At 34.4% G+C, this 7,609-nt stretch overlaps 1 long non-coding RNA gene across 1 annotated transcript; it reads left to right on the forward strand.

The window, feature by feature from the left end:
- Positions 1-572: 572 nt before the first annotated feature.
- On the forward strand, positions 573-7,258 carry LOC112022833 (uncharacterized). The gene is made up of 6 exons (XR_010626515.1): positions 573-1,437; positions 1,636-1,695; positions 1,822-1,874; positions 4,429-6,584; positions 6,688-6,796; positions 6,907-7,258. It is a non-coding gene; the product is annotated as an uncharacterized LOC112022833 (long non-coding RNA).
- Positions 7,259-7,609: the final 351 nt, after the last annotated feature.

Consider the following 7,609-nt stretch of genomic DNA (forward strand, 5'->3'; position numbering starts at 1 on the left):
AAAAAATTTAAGGCTCATTATTACTTCCGTTAATATATTATGGATATGTTAATTGATTGAGACCAAACTAAAGAAATGCCTTTTATATTTCCTTGAAAATTTAGAAGGAAAAAATATATATATATTTGACATTCCACTAGCGTAACTACATCTACACCTATTTAAGCCATCCATGATGACAAGGCAAAAATATATAGACCCCTTGCAAAGTAATTAATTACTCAAGTTAATTAATTAGGTTCAATTACATGCAATGACATAGTAGCACAAACAAATCATCAACTAAACTAAATGCAACAAAAATTAAATTTGACATGGTGATTTGTTTACGAATGGGAAAAACCACCAAGACAAAAACCCCACCGGGTGATTTTAAAGTCACCACTCTAAAGAATTCACTAATCAATAATCAAGCGATTACAAGTAAAAGGAATCTTACCAACTACCCTTAGCCTATCCCAAATTACCAACATACAATTGAATCTTCACTACAATACCCAATTGGACTTGATCTTGTAGTGACACTCTTTTCCGTTTAATGCACGAATCCCAATACGTGACTAATAGGGGTGTCCAGTGACCCGGATCAACCGACCCGCCCGACCGAACCCGCCCGAACCGAAGGTCCACGGGCGGCTCCGAATTCATCCTACGGTCGGTCACGGTTTAACAAATAAAAAACCCGAATAATTCGGTTCGGATTCGGATTTCAAAATATTTCACCCGAAAAACCCGACCCGACCGAATTATTTATAAATAAAAAAATATTTTACCGATTTGACTACAGCCCATCCCCACTACTCAGTAATGCCAGCCAAGACTGAACCCACACACCTTCCCAACATTAATATCAGCCGTTCATCTCAAATTAAATTTTAAAATTGATGGTGTGGATGAGAGCAAAACTGACTAACTGAGCAAGACATGACCGGTAACAGTGCACAATAACCCATTCGAAATCAACGGTTATAATCTAAGATGAAAAGGCAATCTAACGGTGGGAATTAATTGGGAGAGATCTGATATCTAACGGGTCTCATACCTACTCTCCTCATTCTTCACTTTTCACTTCAGACTCTCAGAGACAGAGTTGAGGCCGAAGGCATGGAGTCATGGCGTCCCATTCACGCCTCCTCCCCTTTTCACTCTTCCTCACCTATTCATTCTTCACTTCTTCGGTCTCAGACTCTCAGTTCTTGGCCTGGCTCTCTCAAACTCTCTCAAACTCTCACAATCCCACACTCTATAAAATATAAAGACTCTGTACCGTTTCTCCAAATCCAAAAAACAAACCCTAGCCGCCTCCAATGCCGTTACCCACTCCCCTCTCCGCCTCCAAAGCCTAGCGCCGCCGCCGTTGTCCACTCCTCTCTTCATAGCTACCGCCGGTGTTTAGTCCTCACCCAGCCACTGTGTACTCTTCACTGATTCAGTAAGGTAATTTTTCTTTGTTTCTCATCATTCTCTTTTGTTAGTCTCGTTGGTTTCAATTTTTATGGAAATCAAATGTTAAAATCAAATAATCCAAAGATTCATACTATGAAACCCTAACTAAAAAAAAACTTAGAAACCCTAACTATTATACTTTAATTCTTTGTTCTTTTCTTTAATCAATTTTGATCCTGTTTTATACAGGATTGAAAGAGTATCATTATCTGCCTCAACCCTCAAGTTTGAAACCCGGTTTTCTTTAAGGTATGGTTTTCATTTTCCTTTGTGTTTAGTAAAAAAAAAAAAAAAAACTTAGAAACCCTAACTGTTATACTTTAATTCTTTGTTCTTTTCTTTAATCAATTTTGATCCTGTTTTAATTTTATACAGGATTGAAAGAGTATCATTATCTGCCTCAAGTTTGAAACCCGGTTTTCTTTAAGGTATGGTTTTTATTTTCCTTTGTGTTTAGTAAAAAAAAAAAAATGACTACATTTGTGTTTAGAAAGAATGTGAATTTGGTATTCACGGATGAAGATTTGATTTTCAGTACAATTGCTTAAGCGTTTGCATATCTAAGTATTTTATGATACTCTTAGAGTGTTGTACATCTTTTATGGACTATCTTCTTAGGAGCTTGAACTAAATAAAAAAATGGAAAACAAATCAACTTACTTTGGTTGTAAAGTCTGCTATTAAAATATCAATCTGTTATTATAAATACTAGAATTATTTTATTTTCCTTTGGGGTGTACAAGACAGATGCAATCCAAGCGGTTATGCATGCAACATTGGAATGTAAATCCTCTAACTTGTGTGTGTGTGGGTTTTTTTTTTTTTTAAATCCTTAAATGATAAATATAAGATTGTTGAAGTATTTACATTTAATCCTCTAATGTAAATCCTCAACCATAAGTTTATGAAGTATTTACATGTAATCAATAATCATGAGTGATTGATTGTAGTCATATTTCTAATACCACCTACTGACTCTAATCTATAATTGTACCCTTTAAGATAAGTGGTTCATAGGGCTGTTAAGTTGCAAAAGAATCTGAGAGACTGATTTTAAGATAATGGTACCTATTATAATTTTCCTTTGTGACTCACAACTTTGGTCAGTTGGAATATTATTTTCAAATAAAGACAAGATAGTTTTGCTTACTAGTTACTACTGACAACATAAAATATGCAACTTCAAAATTTTTTAACAACTCTAAGCTTTTCAATTTAGACAAGGTTTATTTAACATTTTTGGTTATAGCATCTTATGGAAGTTTTAGTTTACCTTGTTTTGTTTTTAACACATTTAACACCTACAAGTTGATTATATGAGAAGATTGTTATGATGTGGCTGTTCCTAAGTTTATTTCCAACACCTACAAGTTGCTTTGTTTTTAACACATTTATATGAGAAGATTGTTATGATGTGATTAGTATAACTGTAGGAATATGGCTCATCTCTTGCAGTCTTTCTAATGCGCCTTATGAGAGTTGGCTTTGAGGGTTCCTTTTATTTTTTTTTTTTTTTTTTTTTGGGTTGAGAAACTGGGTTTGAGGATTTTGTAGCATTTCAACTTTAGTTTCAACACCACACTGCCCGTGTGATTCCTTTGCAATGAAATTTAGTTTTTCTATTCAATAAATTTTTTTTATAACAGTTCTCTCTATTCATTGAATTGCCTATTTGGGCTTGTTTTCCATAGCTCTGGTGTGCTAGATTGTGGATATTAAAAAAATAGTTTTAATCATTCAATTGCAGATGATTACAACTGAATTCGTCTCATTTGACTTGAACATGCATGGAAAAATGCATGGAAAATATAGCACTGAACACAAATTGAATGATGAGATTTTGGCTATTAAAAAAAATGTTTTAATCATGGTTTACAACTGAATTCGTCTCATTTGACTTGAATATGCATGAAAAATCACTGAACACAAATTGAATGATGATAATTTAAAAATTACATTCATCTCTCTGCCTAGATGTTAGGGGCTTTCAAAGCCAAATATTCTAAAAACGCCTGCAATAAGAAACAAAAAATATATAAAGTTAACAAAAAGCACCTGAACATCAGCCTGATTGTATAATCATGCAATTTGTCACTGCTAAGAAGAGATCTGTGATCTTGCATGTCCCTAATTAATTTACTTCATTGAGTGATTTGTGATCTTGCTAAGAAGAGATTTGTGATTTGTGATGTTTCTTTCTAATAATCTCTTCTGATTATATCTGTGATCTTGCAAGATACTGGTTTTCCTTTTTGGTTTGTGTGGTTATTATTTATTATTAGAGCTATGAATTATACTTGTTACTTTAGTTTGCTAATATGTATCTTTGTTTTTTTAGGTCATGGAAACCCCCACTAATGAACCCTCTGTCCAAACACCAGCTGCTACAGAAGATGATGGTGTTATTCCCACCCAAGTTGAAGCTGCTGCTGCTACCCAATCTGAAGCTGCTGCTGCTGCTACCCAATCTGAAGCTGCTGCTGCTTCTGAGTTGCCCCCAATTCCACCATGCCAAGTGAGTATGACAGCCCCTGTTAGTGGTACTTGTAGTGGTAGGAAAAAGTCTGTTGTTTAAAAAAAAAAAAAAAAAAAACTAATATGTAGTGACTGGTGATTATTTGATGTTTCTTTTACAAAAAGGGGCAAAGTAATTTAAATGATAAATATAAGATTGTTGAAAGGGAAAGTATTGAATGTAATTCATGAGAGTTGCATTAATGTGGCTTGCCGATGCTTTTGATTTTGCTTTTCTATTAGTTTGTACAAAGAATCCAATGGAGGCAGAATGTGATTGTAGAATTTAAAAAAAAAAAAAATTCATAATATTTTGTGATCTTTCTTTCTAATAATCTCTTCTGATTATATCTGTGATCTTGCGAGATACTAGTTTTCCTTTTTGGTTTGTGTGGTTATTATTTATTATTAGAGTTATGAATTATACTTGTTACTCTAGTTTGCTAATACGTATCTTTGATTTTTTAGGTCATGGAAACCACCACTAATGAACCCTCTATTCAAACACCAACTGCTACAGAAGATGATGATGCTATTCCCACCTAAGTTGAAGCTTATGCTACTACCCAATTTGAAGCAGCTGTTGCTTCTGAGTTGCCCCCAATTCCACCATGCCAAGTGAGTATGACAGCCCCTGTTAGTGGTACTTGTAGTGGTAGGAAAAAGTTTGTTGTTTGGGGTCACTTTGAAAAAGTAAAGATAGTTGAGGGTGATACTATTAGAACTAAGGCTATTTGTAATTATTGTCAAAAATCGTATAATGCTGATAGTAAGACTTTTGGTACTAGTAATTTTTTAGCCCATGTGCCAGTATGTCCCAAGAACCCTAATAGAGATGATCTAGTTAAAGGGCAGAAAATATTAGCTTTTGAACCCAAAAAGGATGGAGAAGACGGATTCCACCTTGTGTCAACATTCTTTTCTGTTGAGGCTTCTAGAAAGGCATTGGCTGAAATGATTATAATTGATGAGTTTCCTTTTAGGTATGTTGAGGGGTATGAGTTTAAGAAATATGTAACTACCTTACAACCTAAGCTTCGATTAAAGGGTATCCCATCTCCTCAAACTGTGGCTAGAGATGTGATTGACATTTATAATAGTGAGAGAGAGAAGCTAAGGAAATCCTTGAAGGGTTGTAGGGTGTGTCTCACTACAGGCACATGGACTTCTATTCAAAATCTAAATTATTTGTGTCTCATATGTCACTTTATTGATGATGCTTGAAAATTGCATAAGAGAATTTTAAATTTTTGTCAAGTTGAAGACCACAAGGGGGAGACTATAGGTAGAAAGATTGAGATGTCATTGCGTGAGTGGGGTATTGATGGGATATTCACATTGACAATGGATAATGCTAGCTCAAATTTAACAACAATTAAATTTTTGCAAAGGGTGACTAAAAATTGGAATGTGACAGTTTTAGGAAATGAGTACATGCACGAGGTGTTGTACCCATATCCTAAATCTCATTGCGGGGGAGGGTTTGAAAGAGATAGATGCATTTGTTGCTAAGGTGCGTGAAGCTGTGAGGTATGTGAGGTCCTCACCCAATAGAAGTCAAACTTTTAGGAGTTTTATGGAGAGGTTAGGTATGGAGTTCAAGAGTCTTCTTAGTCTAGATGTACCTACTAGGTGGAACTTAACCTATATTATGTTAGAAACTACTGAAAAATTTGAGAAATTGTTTCTTCGAATGGATTTTGAAGATAATGGTTATTCGTCGTACTTTAGGACCAAGGAAGATAGTGGTGGTTTGGGGTCTCTGTGTATGACTGATTTCCAAAATTGTAGGGCATTTGTGACTTTTTTAAGGCTTTTTTATAATGCAACGAAGAAATTTTCTGGTTCTTTGTACGTTACTTCAAATGCCTTCTATGATGACATCTTTGTTATTCAGGAGAGTATTTCCAATTTAGTTAAATCCCAAAACACTCTCTTGAAAAGCACAGCCACAAACATGCAAACTAAATTTGAGAAGTATTGGGGGGAAGGGGAGAAAATTAATCCTCTTTTGTATGTGGTTGTGGTTCTTGATCCACAAAAAAAATTGAGGTTTTTGAAGTTTTCATTTTCTGAAATTTATGGGAATGCAGTTGCAGAAGTGATGGTTGATAAGGTGAAAGATCTTTTGTATTAGTTGTATAATTTTTACACTTCTATTCATTCACCAAATGTGCAAGAACAAAGTGGGAGTGAGAGGACAGAATTGGAAAGTGATGCTAGTGATCCATATGTGATGGTTCACTCGCGATATGAACGTTTTTTGCAAGTTGAGCAATCTGTAGGTTGTAGTAATGAGCTTGAGAAGTATTTGGCTGAAAATTGTGATGGTAGAAAGGATGTGAATTTTGAAATATTGGAATGGTGGAGGGACAACTGTAATAGGTACCAAGTGTTATCTAAAGTTGCTAAGGATATGCTGGCTGTGCCAGTTTTCACTGTTGTATCTGAGGCAGCATTTAGCACTGGAGGTTGAATTGTTGATCCATTTCGAAATTCACTGCCTCCTCTAATGGTTCAAAACATTGTATGTTCACAAAATTGGCTTCAAGCCACAGTTCCAATTTCTCATCACCAGTCAAGGGATGATGTAGAGGCATTGGAGGACGAGTTACTTGACTTAGGTAATATGTTTAAATTCTGAAACTTAGTTTATTAATTTTATTGGATGTCTCATGTATTCAAGCAAAATTTAATCTGTTGTGTTTATTTCCTATTCTTTTTTAGTTTTAAATCAACAACCAATAGCAAGTGCAACAGCAAATACCAGCTTAAGCAAGGGCTCCACTTCAGGCAAGCGACCCTTAATTAGCATTAATGATTAATCACTGACTTGGTATGATTCTGCCTTTAGCCTCCTACTATTATAAACTTGGTTTCCTTACTAGTTGGTCTTGTATTTGGTACTAATGTATTGTTTGTTGAATATTTTTTTGTCTATTGTAGGAGGATGACAATTTATTTTGTAAAGAAGGCAGCATTTTGGGAATATTTTGGAAGTTTTTTTTGGACATATTGCTTTTCTAACTTGTAACAATACTCAACTGTCAATGCTTATAGAAAAGAAATCTTAGTTCATAGGTTTTCTATTAGTTATAGACTTATAAACCATACAGTAGTCATTCAATGCTTTGGAAAAGCTATTTTTTTGAAATACTTATGGTATTTGATTGTTGTAACTAATTATATTGCTTGGAACATTGCTACCAAGTTTTCTGCCTTATGGGTTACTACCTAAAAAACTTGCTGTAACTGTCTCTATATTACTAAGTATATTATCTGTTGTGATTTATTTGTTGCTGGAAATATTATTTGTTGTGGTTGGCAGGTTTTATAGGTGTTGAGCAACTTACTGCTTAACAGATTACATATTATTATTTTTTTTTTTGGAGCAACAGATTACATATTATTTGTTGTGTTTATTTTTTTTTGGTTAATGTGGGAAAGATTATGTATTTGGATTGATAGGTGCATCTTGTTTCAGATCACAGGTGATTTAAAAAAAAAAAAAAAAGGCTTTTTGGTGTGTTGTTTTAATCACAGGTGATAAAAGGAATAGGCCTTTTTTGGGCCTTTTTGGTATGTCTTGATTGAAGGCCCAATAAATTAAGTAAAATGAGGCCCAATTTGAAATATATAGGGAATTCAA

Source organism: Quercus suber, unplaced genomic scaffold (assembly GCF_002906115.3).
Source record: "Quercus suber isolate HL8 unplaced genomic scaffold, Cork oak 2.0 scaffold_784, whole genome shotgun sequence".
Lineage (NCBI taxonomy): Eukaryota > Viridiplantae > Streptophyta > Magnoliopsida > Fagales > Fagaceae > Quercus > Quercus suber.